This window comes from Salvia splendens, chromosome 6 (assembly GCF_004379255.2).
Source record: "Salvia splendens isolate huo1 chromosome 6, SspV2, whole genome shotgun sequence".
Lineage (NCBI taxonomy): Eukaryota > Viridiplantae > Streptophyta > Magnoliopsida > Lamiales > Lamiaceae > Salvia > Salvia splendens.
Genome location: NC_056037.1, coordinates 28,176,363 through 28,190,060, shown reverse-complemented (window position 1 = coordinate 28,190,060; position 13,698 = coordinate 28,176,363).

Below are 13,698 nucleotides of genomic sequence, written 5' to 3'. Positions count from 1 at the left end.
CTCTTTCAAAAGCTGACAACAATCTTCTACTACTAACCCAAAGATAGATTCATCCTTCCGTAAACCTGTCACCGCGAGTACTACCGTTTGGGCATCCATCTCAAACTCTATCTCCTTCCATCCCTCTCTTTTTGATCCAACTCAGCACCTCTCTCAAGCTAAGGAGCTCGGCCATAGATGGGTCAGCCACCCTTCCAACCTGTCCACACATCGCCGCTACCACCGTCCCTTCAAATTCCCGAACAACTGCCCCACAACCACCTTTTCTTTGGCTCTCGAACACAACAGCATCTATATTTCATTTTAGCACACCATTCCGCGGCTTTACCCATTTTTCCTCCAAATGAGGTCTCCCCCCATGCACCAATGTCATTTTGAACCTGAGCTTCTCTCCAAGCTGCCAGACAGCTACGGGCTGCACCAATAATTCCTGCAGTTGACACGTTCTCATTTCGCCATATAATTTTATTTCTATTAAACAATAAATGCCATAGCACAACAATTACTTCTTCAATTTTCCACCTCTAAATCACCACTCACTATTTTTTCCAACAAATCAATAAACCCTCTCTCACCTGGCAAGATTAACGGCACCCCTAGCCTCCGCCAACATTCACGCGCAAGGCCACAAGAAATAAGGCAATGGATAACAGTTTCTGGCTCAGAGTTGCACACCGAGCAGATATCTGAAACCTCCATCTGGCTTTGTCTCAATCGGTCCCTCGTTGGGAGGAAATTTCTACATGCCTTCCATAAAAAGATCTTCACTTTTGGTGGCACTTTTAGTCTCCACAGCCTACCCCATACCATCGAGTTTGTCGCCACTTCAAAGGAGCCTTCGCACAAAAACTTATATGTTGAGCGTACAGAGAAAGAGCCTTTCCGCTCCGGACACCAAAATAATGCACCTTCTCTAGAGCTCCGGGACAGCGGGATGCTCAACAGCTGCTCAGCTTCTTCTTCGTTAAACACAGCTCTCACAACCACTTCATTCCATACATGTGTCCCCTCAAAGAATAACTCTGACATCGTGACATCACGAAAACGATCATCTCTACACGAGATTGGATGGAGTTTATTGACACTATGCCACCAATTTCCCCCATAAATGAGCGTTTCTCTTCCCTCACCAATGTGTTGCCTAAAGCATGCCTTCAGCCGATCTTTGGCTGCCACTAACCCACTCCAAAACGAACTTTGATTACCAACCTTTCCAGCATCAAGAATCCCATGCCGAGGAAAATATCGCCAAGTAACGAGTCAGGATTCTCAATCAATCTCCATACCTGCTTTCCCAACATCGAGATATTAAATTCTTTTAATTTCTGGAAACCATACCTCCTTTACATTTTGGAACACAGAGTCTATCCCAAGCTACCCAATGGATTTTCTTGTTATTTTCTGTATCTTCCCTCCAGTAACCATTTAGCATTTTTCCAAGGTCATCACAAATGTTGTCTGATAGTAAGAACATATTTATCCAATAGGTGGGTTGAGCCTGCGCCACACTTTTAATTAGTACTTCTTTCCCTGCCATGGACAGTAGAGATTTGTTCCACCCTGCCACCTTTGTCCACACTTTTTCTTTAAGGAACCGAAATGCAATTTTTTTTCTCTCCCGGCAAACATAGGCATCTGCAAATAAATACCGTGTCCATTTGACAAATTAACACTTAGTAACTCGCATACTTCAGTCATAGCATTGGTGGAAGTATTGGAGCTGAAAAAAGCCTCTGATTTGTTATAATTTATCAACTGACCTGATGCTTCTTCATATTCTTTAATACACCCTTTCACTACATTTTCCTCCTGCTGATTTGCACAAAAGAAAAGTAAGCTATCATCTGCAAAAACAAGTGAGAAACAGTAGGTGCCCCTCTTGATATGCGACATCCATGTAGTAGCCCTAATCTCTCCTCCCTCCTTAGTATAGCTGAGAAGCCTTCCGCACAGAGGATGAAGAGATAGGGAGATAAAGGGTCCCCTTGCCTTAGGCCTCGACTCGTTGTGATTGGGCCCACTTTGTTGTTGTTATTCACCACGAAATATTTCACAGATGATGCGCACATCATAATCCACCGAATAAATCGATCATTGAAGCCCATACGACAAAGCATCTATTGTAAGAACCTCCATTCAATCCGATCATATGCCTTCCTCATATCAAGCTTAAGAGCTGCACAACCCACCTGTCTCACCTTTTGATTTCCTACGCATCCAGTGCATTGATTCAAAAGCAAGAAGAGCATTATCTGTAATCAACCTTCCGGGAATGAAGGCGCTTTGTGATTCTGAAACCACTTTGTCAATGATCTTTTTCAGCCCGTTAGCAAGCACCTTTGAAATGATCTTGTATAGGACATTAAATAAAGCAATAGGCCTAAAATCTGCTATGGTCTCTGGCCTTCCTTTTTTGGGAATCAACGTAACAAACATGTCATTAAGATCTCTGGGTAAAGATTCAGAGTTAAAGATTTGAGCAACCGATTCGACAACATCCCTGCCAATAATATGTCAAAAGCTCTGGAAAATAACCGGGGATTCATTCCATCGGGACCTGGAGCCTTGTCTAGGTGCATAGAAAAAACGGCCTGCTTGATCTCTATCTCAATTACCTCCTCGATCAACAATGCATTATCTGATGGAGCCACCCATATGTTTAAAATACTCTTAAAAGAGTAGATTTACATGTATAAGATAAGCACAATTTGTAGGATCACAATCTTCTAATCTTGGTAAGATAATCATTCCTATGATTCTCAGCTTGTATTTTTGATGATTTGATTTCTTTCAAACAATTTTCAAGCATTCATTTTCTTTTGTTATTGTTAAATAAAGTATTCTATTGGGTGGTGCTTGGTGTCTCAGGCTATAATCTTGGTAGTATATAAGGTGTCTCCACCTTATAACAAAAAACTTTTTAATAGCTTAGAACTAAGCTAATCTCGAAGAATTTTGGAATAAGATAATTTGTTCCGTGTTGCTTGTTTTACAAACTATGCATGTGAAAAGGGACAGCACGTGAAATAACAGTTTGACTAAGATTAGAGTTGAGCGAAAAGCTATTCACCTTAGGTATACAAGTAACGAGTGGGAGAGAGGATACTAATTATCTTAATCAAAATATAAGCATAAAGTACTCCCTCCGTTTCTTCATAGTTGAGTTATTTTTCTATTTCGGGAAGTTTCTTCATATTTGCATATATAGTAATTTTTTTCTCTCTCTTACTTTATTCTCGCTTATTTTATTTTCTCTACTTTATTCACTTTATACTTTATTCTTTCTGTCATTTCCTCTCTCTTATTTTTTTATCTATTTATTTAACACACCCAACATTCATTTTTAAAACTCCGTGCCGAAAAATTTCACCTCAACTATGAAGAAACGAAGGGAGTATTAAATTAGGTGACCAACAGTTGTTAAAACTATAATTATTAAGGACGTTTTACTCTTCTATTTTCAAATTTTTGTTTAGTATTTATATTTTTGCCAAAATTAATGGCGATAATATTCTTTGTCTAATGTAAGGTCACATCTTTAATTTTTCTTTCATCATAGAAAGTGAAGATATTGATTATACAACATGTATTACTAATTAATATCATTATAAAAGTGGGCATGCTTGTATAGGTTAGGGCATCAAAAATGGGGCGCTCAACAATTTTATCCTCCTACCCTCCCACCTGTTATGGGGCGCCCTAAGGCGCGCCCTATATGTTTTAATATTGTTTTATTAATTAATTTAAATATTTTCAAATATATAATGCAAACTAATTTAAAAACACAACGAGTAACCAAAAACCGGCGAATATTGCATTAATAAATACACAAAAGTTACGCGATTCAATTTGGCTAATCTACGTAATTCCCAACTTCCGGCGCAATTCATCGATCAACCCCTGGAGAATTTCGGCTTCGGCGGGGTCCGTACACTTCTTGAGGGCCTTGTGCGTCTGCAACAACGTCTTCGCGATCGAAGCTGCTACCAACGACTCATGCGCGGCGGTCGTCGCGCTCAGGGCCGGGATCGGGACCAAGATCGGCGATGGCGCGGCGGCGATCGAGGATGATGTCGCCGCCGCCTTCCTCTTGGCCTTCGCAGCCTTGACGCCTATGGGACGCAGGGAGGACATCGGTGTGCCGGTACTATCGTCCTCCATGTAAGTCCGGTTGAGGTCCACCGGACGAGTTCCGCTTTCGCTGCTCATGTAACCACCAGCTTCGGTGGTCTTCGTCCTCTTTGTCGCCCCGGTGTGCAGAATCCCGCCTTGGAACTTCTGCTTGTCCCTCAAGAGCGCCCAGATGGCCTCGTGCTTGAAGTCGCCGTACAGGGACTGATACGACAACATCGCTTTAGCGCGCACGTCGCTCAAGCTCTCGCCGCTCCCCTGCTCCCTCACGCACTTTTCATACTCCGACGAGAACAGGTTGATTTGTTTCTTCACCTGGTCCCAGTGCTTGCGGAGCTGCTCCCGTTGGCCCTTGTACGAGCTCGGCCGCTTCGCCGCATTGTAGCGCTCGGTGATGCGCTCCCAGTACGCCTGCTGCCTTTGGTTGTTCGCGAATATCGGGTCCTCCGATATAGTCACCCAACACCTCGCCAATACGAGGGTTTCATCCGGCTGGTAGTTTGTACGGCCGGGGGCGTACTCGTCACATACTACCGGAGGTGGCAACTTCCGCGCGCGCTGCTGGTTCCGCTTCTTTTTCGAAGGGGGGGAAGCGGATGGGGTGGCGTCCACAGCGGCGGATGGGGTGTCGGCGGCGGCGAGGCGTCGGGAGGGGCGACGGGTCGGTTTGGTGACGGCTCCATGTCATACAAACCGTACGATTCCGTGCTGAATTCGGGATCGTACTGTGCGTTGGCGTCGAACGGCCGATATTCATCGGGTTCTGTACCCGGCCAACGCGCCTCCCCAAACATCGGACTGTTGGGACTTGCATCCATTTTGTCGTAATAATACAAATGTGAGTTTCGAGAGTGAAATCGTGAAAATGAAACATTACAAATGAAGGTGGGCCAGGGGTATTTATACAAAAATTAAAAAACGCGTGGCATCGTCCGCGACCATCGTCCGCCGATCCCGCAATGGGGCGCCCCGATGGCGCGGACGATAGCCCATCGTCCGCGCCCATCGTCCGCCGAGCCCACAATGGCGCGGACAATATGCCATCGTCCGTGCTTCAACCGCGGACGATGCATCGGGCGTGGGCGTAGGGCGCGGACGATGGCGGTCACCCACAATGGGGCGGACGATGGCACGCATCGGGCGTCCCATTGTGGATGCCCTGAATTAAAGGAAAACGTGACTCTCTTTTATTCAAAACCATGGGTAAATCTACATTCTATGTAAATAGTTAATTTGCTTATAAAATTATGAATTTTAGTGTAATTTAGATTTATTTTTGTATTTTGTAAAATTTGAATGCGTCTTCTACTCGCACTTTTTTGTTTCGGCTCATCCCGAACTACTTGCACTATTTCTATTTTAAATAATTAGAGTATTTTATTAAGATATTAGAGTTCTTATTACATTTAAATACTAATTTAATTACAATAATTAATTAATATTTAATTTACTACCTAAAATAAAAAGTGTGAGTAGCATGAGACAAAGAGATTAATATTTTTTTAAAATATTAGCGGCCACACAATAGCATTTTTTTAGGACAAATTTGATGTAACTTGTTGTCCATATGTTTAAGAGTAAATGTCAATTTTGGTCCTAAATATAAAATCAAAATACGAATTTGGTCAAAAACATTCATTTTTTGAAAAACAAATTCATCACAAATGAAAATGTTGACGAAGTAGTCTTTTTTTTACGGTTCCATCAAAAAACTAATGGTCAACGCTAATTGTACAATGGCATAACCGTTAGTTTTTTTACGGAACCATAAAAAAAGGACCACTCCGACAAGGATTCATTTGTTATGGACCTGTTTTGCAATAAGTGAATGTTTTGGATCAAATTCAATTTTTTCATATGTTTAGGACCAAAATTGACCTTTACTCTATGTTTAATGATGTTAATGAATAGTTGTATAGACAATTTGTTTTGAATGGAATAATAAAATATAAAAAATAAATAAATAATTGATTCAAATAGAAAAAGTAATTTTTAAAAATTTAATAATTTATAATAACTTTAAAAAATATAAAATTAAAAAAAATTAAAATTGGATTGATTGTTATAAATGTTGAAAGAGGAAGGCCAAAATAAATTGTCTTGTGTATAAGAGCATCCACAATAGTGGACTAGCGCGCGGACTAGCCGTTAGTCCACTATTGTGGGTAGTGATGCCCACGGTTCGTAAACTGACGGTTCTGGTTTTGAGAAATGTGGAACTGGAGCCGAACTGTGAGGCTATTTCACGGTTCCGGTTCCAAAACCGGCGGTTCCAGTTCCGAACCGTCGGTTTTCGGACGGTTCCCGCAGTTCAGGTTCGGTTTTCGCGGGTTTTTTTTTTTGCTATGTAATTTGTAATTTTGGACTTGTACAATAAATTGGAACAAGACAATGGATAATTTATATTGAAATAAGACGAATAAGGTGAAAATCATATCAATTTTATTAAATTTGAGTTGAAACGGACAACGATACATTACAATTTACAATACATATAAAAATATGTGATATAATTTAAAAGAGTCGTCGGAACATAAATAAAAAAACATGAAATGGGGGGGAGGAAAAAATTGAAAAGGGCTTGAGCTCAACTTAAACTTTCAAAGTTAAACATGAAGGGGTATTTATAGATAAAAATGGGGGGGGGGATGGATCAATTTGAATTCAGAATCAGAATTAAAAAAATTGAATAAAATCAAACAAAACCGGCGGTTTTGGGGTAAAACCGGCGGAACCGCCTGTTTTGGTCAACAAACCGCCTGCAAAACCGTCTGACCACCTGCATGAAACATCCAATCGGTTCTGCAACGTGTCAGCCTTGTGTTCCGCATCGGAACCGGGAAACCACCGGTGTCACGGTTAACCGCCGATTTTCGCGGTTAACCACCGGTTCCGGTCAAAAAACTGTGTGAAAAAGCTGATGCCTCGAATACCTCACCGGAACCGTGAAACTGCCGGTTAACCGGCGGTTCGGTGACGGTTTTGGTTCGTAATATATTGAACCGAAACCGGCCAGCGGTCCCAAATGTGGCGGTTCCGGTTAGTAAAAGATGTCACGGTTCCGGTTCGGAACCGGAACCGGCGTTACGGTTCCGCGATTAACCGTCGGAACCGAAAACCTTGGGCATGTCTAATTGTGGGCGCCGAGCAACAGACGGACAAGAGCTCGTCTGTCGAAATTGGCGCTAGTCCTCCCGCTAGTCCACTATTGTGGGCAGGCGACGGACAAGAGATAGGACCACCAGTTTTTTTATTTTATTTTTTTACGTTTTTTTATTTATACTCAATATTTACAACTCATTGCACTTCATTTTTTGTATATTTGATAAACACCAATAAGTAAAATGAATTAATCGTATTTTTCAATTTATTTTATTGGCTAGGGCGTCAGCTAGTCCTAGTGCTTGTCCACTATTATGCAGTGGAATATCCTAATGATGTGGCAATTCATTGGAATATCCTAATGATATGGCAGAAAGTGTTTTTGGAATGTCCTAATGCTAGTCCATTGGGATGTCCGTGTTATCGTGGATGAAAAAAAACATAAGCAAATTAGAACTCTTGGAAATTTATGTTTACGAGAATTTAGAGGACAAATTTATCGCATTTGTACCACTCATTTCCTACCTAACTTTCCGAACATGATTTGATATCTCATTAGGGCTGGTAATTTTTGACACGACACGATAATCCGACACGAATCTGCACGAAATAATTGGGTTTGGATCATGTCTTATTGGATACAGGTCATTATTGGGTTGACCCAATAAGAACACGAAAAATTCGGGTCGGATGCGGGTCGGATGCAGGTAACCTGTAAAAAAAATGGCACACCCCAAAAATGCTTCCACCCGTCGGCCCATGTATTGAGGTGTACTCTCTCCCGTAGCCTGCTCTCTCTCTTTCTCTCTTTCCTCCATTTCTCCAAAACCCTAGCCGTCTTCCCCTTCCTCGTCTCCTTCCTCGGTGACGCCGACCTGTCGCCAGCCTCCATCATCCCGTTTTCCCTCGTCGCTGCTAGCCAGCTGGCGTATACTCCCTCTCTCGCCTCTCTCATTCTTCTCAACTAAAACCCCTAATTTGGAACAATCAAACCCTAGACACGAAATCAAATCCTCTTACTTAAAATGGGGTTTAGATCGGTGGTAAGGAGCAGCGTCGCCTGCCGAGGCTGCTGCTGTCACGCTCTCTCTGTCGCCTTCCCTCCGTCACTCACGGTTTGTGGTACCGCCGTCACTTGACTTCCCCCGACACTCCACGGCGACCCGGCGCCGCCAACCTTTGCCCCAATTTTCGGCGAGCAGTGCGCTGCGCCTTCGGAGATGCCGCATCGCTGCCCCGTCTGTCGGGTTCGTGTTGTTATCGTGTTCAGGCCGATATCGTGTTGCTATCGTGTCGGGTCAACCCAAAGCGGTTCGTGTCGCTATCGTGTTTGGGTCGTGTCCGGGTTTGGAGGTGGCGGGTCGGATTCGTGTTCGGGTTTGGGGTTTCCTTAACAGGTTGGGTTCGGATTTGGCCTTATTGGGTTGGGTCGTTATCGGGTCAACCCGATAATGATCCAATCCGCACGATTTGCCAGCCCTATATCTCATACCTATAGAATTTTGTTTTTAAACATCATAAAATTAAATCATCATAAAATAAATAATAAAATCCAGGTGTCTACTAAATTATCATATCAATCTTCACTTATTAATTTAAGCAAGTTCGATGAGCTAATTTCATGCCTCGAGTCGAGTTTCTTGTTTAACACTGTCGTATAGTGTTTAAATTACTATTTGTTAATTTCTTTGACGACATTATTTTCAATCTTTATAGTTACCTTAAGCTAAACGAACCTACATATTCAGCATTAATTTAAGTCACTTGACTTTTAAGGAGCTATCAACAGCCAACAGGTCACTAAATTAACAATCAAGTCATGCAAAATTTAAAAAGAATGATTCAACCCTTTAAATTAATTAAGTAAATCATATTGTAATTACAACTAATTTTGGCATACACTTGTCAAACTTCGCAATATAAAAACTACAAATTCAGAGGATCATGCATGCAAGTCTAAGCGAACATACGTAGTAAGAAATTAATTACTAGTGCCTCCGTCGCCCATTAATTGGCACCGGTTGATTTGGAATGGATTTTAAGAAATGTAGCAGAAAATTAGTTGAAAAGGTTAGTGGAATGTGGATCCTATATCAATTTTATAATTAAATATGAGTGAAATAAGTTATTGGAATGTGGGGCCAATTTCCAAAAATAATAGTAAAAATTTAGAGAATTGAGGACGGACAAAAAAGAATTTGTGTTAATTAATGGGAGACGGATAGAGTAACTTTTATGAAAAGTCCTCATTGTTATTGTATGGACTTGGAAGTTGTGGATGGAGATTGACAAATAATGGTAGTAATATATGTTGTTTGTTTGCTTTTCTTTTATTTTTATGATAATTTTAAATATAATGCTTATATTTTTTACTCTTTTCGTTTCATTTCAAGTGATTGACTGCTTTTCTGTACATGTTTAAGGAAAATGGTACTAATCAATAATTAAAATTAAGAGAAAAGTAAGAGAATAATATATTCTTAACAATCATCTGATTTTTAGAAAGATACATATGTATGTATGATTTGAAATTTTGCATTAGATTCTATAGTTGAGAGGTCATCATCATACTTCATGAAAAGCAAAGTGAGTCATACAATTGGTGAAACCATAGGTCAAATGTCTAGTTCTTATTTGAAATGTTTAAAAATGTGTGGTTACTCATCATAAAGTCTTCACCATGTGACACCCCCCATGTCTGGATAATTAATTTCCAGTGTTTATATCATTATATGTTGAAGAATGAATAATATTTTTTTTTCTAGAAAGAGTTATAGGAGTATTTATTTTTGTGATTCTATGAGTAGGTGGGATCAATTTATTGTGTTTATGTAGTTTTGAATCATGTTGAGCTAATAAATTGATTCAGTCAAAATTGATGGCAACCTGTCAAGAATATTTCAATTGAGTAGTTTTGCCAAAATTGACATCATTGACCTACTCTATATGCCGTTGGATCCACTTTCTTCTCAATATTTTCAACTATTTATTTTGGATTCATGCGTAAAATTAAATAGTAAAATTGAATCAAAACTAGAATTAAACCTAAATACTTACACATGATGATGTGTAAAATTAAATAGTGAAATTGTATCACATTAATCAAACATACTACATATTTAATCTTAAGATATAATCTTATAAATCGAACATATCAGATGTTTCAACAATAAACTATAGTATGTACTTAATTCTTATTTTGCTCCTAGATTAGCAGCAGCATTTTAGGGCTTGGGCAACGCTGGGAATTTAATTACAGTAAATACTAATTTCATAATCTTACAGCAGATCCCATGATTATTCCTACTAATTAGTTAATTTTTGACGTATCTCACTAACATGACAAACAAAAACAAAATCAAATAAAATAAAATATCATTCAAAAAACAAACACAAACACAAACACAAACACAAACACAAACAAATGAAGAATATGTATATAGTACTATATAACTACAAGGCGGATCGAGGATTCAAAATGGAGGGGGCAGAATATATATTAATAGCTTGGTTTGAGGCAGATATAACTATTTTTTTATCGTTACAGCAACGACATCAGAGACCATCAAAAGGGCAAACATGGCAATTTTACATTTGGATAAAGGGAAATTAGTAGCACTCCCCCTTAAATCCGACACCGATAACTACAAAACCACAATTGATAGTTCCACCTGATAGATTTAATTAAGGTCAGCACTGACCATTTTTTTCAGCAAAAATATTTTACAGATATCATCTTGTAAATTTTCAGAAGAATTTAATACTCCACTACTACTTCACTGTTGCATTTTGTTTTTTTTACCTCGACATTTCAAAAGTGTGCATTGCTTAGAGCATCCACAATGGTTTTCGCTCAGTCATAGCCCAGCCATAGTCTAGCCACAAACTCCTCCTGCCACATCATCAGCACTAAAAATCCTCCTGTCACATCATCAAAACAAGCAAATAGCACAGCCATAGCTCAGTCATAACCTAGCCACATCACTCAAAATTATATAAAACAAATAATGAACAATCACACAAAATACGAAATTAAATTTACGCCACAGATACGGGAAAATGCAACAATTTTATTTAAATTTTAAAAAAATTACATTTTAAAAAATTACATAAATAAAAAAACTAACTCCGAGTAGTCCTCCGCGCCCATAACTCTTCAATTAAATCCTTTTGGAGTCGAATATGAGCTTCCGTTTGGCGCATGTCGGCATGTGCTTGGAGGAGGCCGGCTTCATCGTTAGGTACCCCACTCCGTGCGTTGGGGACGGCCAGGCCGTGGCTTGGACAGGCTTCATTAACGTCGTTGGCCCAATCCGTCAATTGTACACCTTCATCTTCGACAATCATGTTGTGCATGATAATACAGGCGTACATTATATCAGCAATGCAGTCGACATGCCACAAACGCGTTGGACCCCTAACCGCCGCCCATCGAGACTGGAGCACACCAAATGCGAGCTCCACGTCCTTGCGCGCCGACTCCTGCCGTGCTGCAAAGTAGGCCTTCCTCTCATCTGATGCGCATCGGATCGTCTTCACAAACACGGGCCACCTAGGGTATATCTCATCGGCCAAGTAGTAGCCCATATCATGCCGGTTGCCGTTGGCGACAAAACTAATGGTCGGCCCGACGCCCTGGCACTGCTCGTTGAAAAGGGGCGACGAGTTGAGGACGTTGAGGTCGTTGTTCGACCCGGTTATCCCAAAATACGCATGCCAAATCCACAGCTGGTAATCAGCTACGGCCTCGAGGATCATCGTGGGATTCTTTCCCTTATAGCCGGTCGTGTAGAACTCCTTCCAGGAAGTGGGATAGTTCTTCCACTCCCAATGCATACAATCTATGCTGCCTAACATTCCCGGGAACCCATGCTTCTCCCCGTGCAACTGCATCAGATCCTGACAGTCTTGGGGGGTAGGGCTTCGAAGGTACTGATCACTAAATATTTCAATCACGCCCTCACAGAAATACTTCATACATTCCAGGGAAGTCGTCTCACCGATGTGGAGGTACACGTCCCACATGTCTGCCGCGCCTCCGTTGGCCAACTGCCGGATTGCCGCAGTGCACTTTTGAATAGGTGTGTGGCCGGGTTTGCCAGTCGCATCGTGCCTGAAGCGGAAATACAGATATCGCTGCTCCAAGGCATTGACAATACGCATAAACAGGGCTCTGCTCATCCTAAAACGTCGCCTGAAAAGGTTGGCGTTGAACCGCGGCTCCTCTGCGAAGTAGTCTTCGTATAGGCGCTGATGTGCAGCTACGTGATCACGATCAATCGCTTGTCGGTGATGGACAACTGGCCGAGGTCGAGGTACCGCCGGCTGCAAGGCTCTTTGCATCCATTGGTCTATCACGCGGTTGGTATATGCCTCAAGCGCTTCGGCCATTCGACGTTCGTACTCCTCAGCGTCCCCCCCCCACTACCTCTACTACTATCACCCGCGTTACTCATTTCTCGGTGTTGATCTTGTACAGAAATTAAGATAGAGAGAGTACTCGTTAATACAAGTGGTGCGAATGAAAATGAAGTGCAAATCGCGTATATATAGTGTTTCGAAAATTAAAAAAAAAAAACCGGCTATGCGCTGGGCGATCCGGGCGCTGCAATGGCGCCAAGCGGATCGCCCAGCGCATAGCCCAACGGATTTTGACCGCCTAGCGCTAGGCGAAATTCATTTCCGAAAAACCGCTCGGCGGTTTTCGGCTCCTGCAATGGTTCGCCTAGCGACCGCCTAGCGCCGGCGCTCGGCTAGGCGGTGCGCTAGGCTCCATTATGAATGCTCTAAGTGGAGTTTAACTCTGTAGTATTCCTCTTTTGCATTCCACACAGACTCTCTCATAATTACCTTTTTTTTCTTTTGAGATGGGCGCACCTGAAAAGGGACAGAAAGTGAAACATAGTGAGATTTTGTGACTTACAAAAAGGAAATCCTCACAAAATAGAGACCTTCTTTTCACCTTTTCTTCTTTAATGGAATATGAGGAAATAGAGAGGAATTGACTACGCCATCCACAACGTTGTCACTATATCATCCCTTAACCGTCCCTTAAAACACTATTTGCGGGCCCCACTGTACTTTTTTACTCCATCTCTTAACTAAGGGACGGTCGTCTCTTAACCGTCCCTTAACCGTCCTTTAAATTACTATTCATTCAATTTAATTTTTTTATTTTTTTTCCACCAAATTCAATTAATAAAAACACACTTCATTAAAAATAAAATAACATTACAACATAAAATTCGTAAAAAAATTTAAAAAAAAACATAATTAAAAATCCTAAAAAAATTAAAAATACATAATTTAATTTCCTCCACCAAAGTTTTCTCAAATGTTCTCCATGAGATCATCTTGGAGTTGGGCGTGGGCGGAAGAGTCACGTGTCCTTGCCCGAATAGACAACTGTTCTTGTATAGACGGATGTACTCCACTTCGAGGCAGACTACTGGCGTTGAGCTTCCG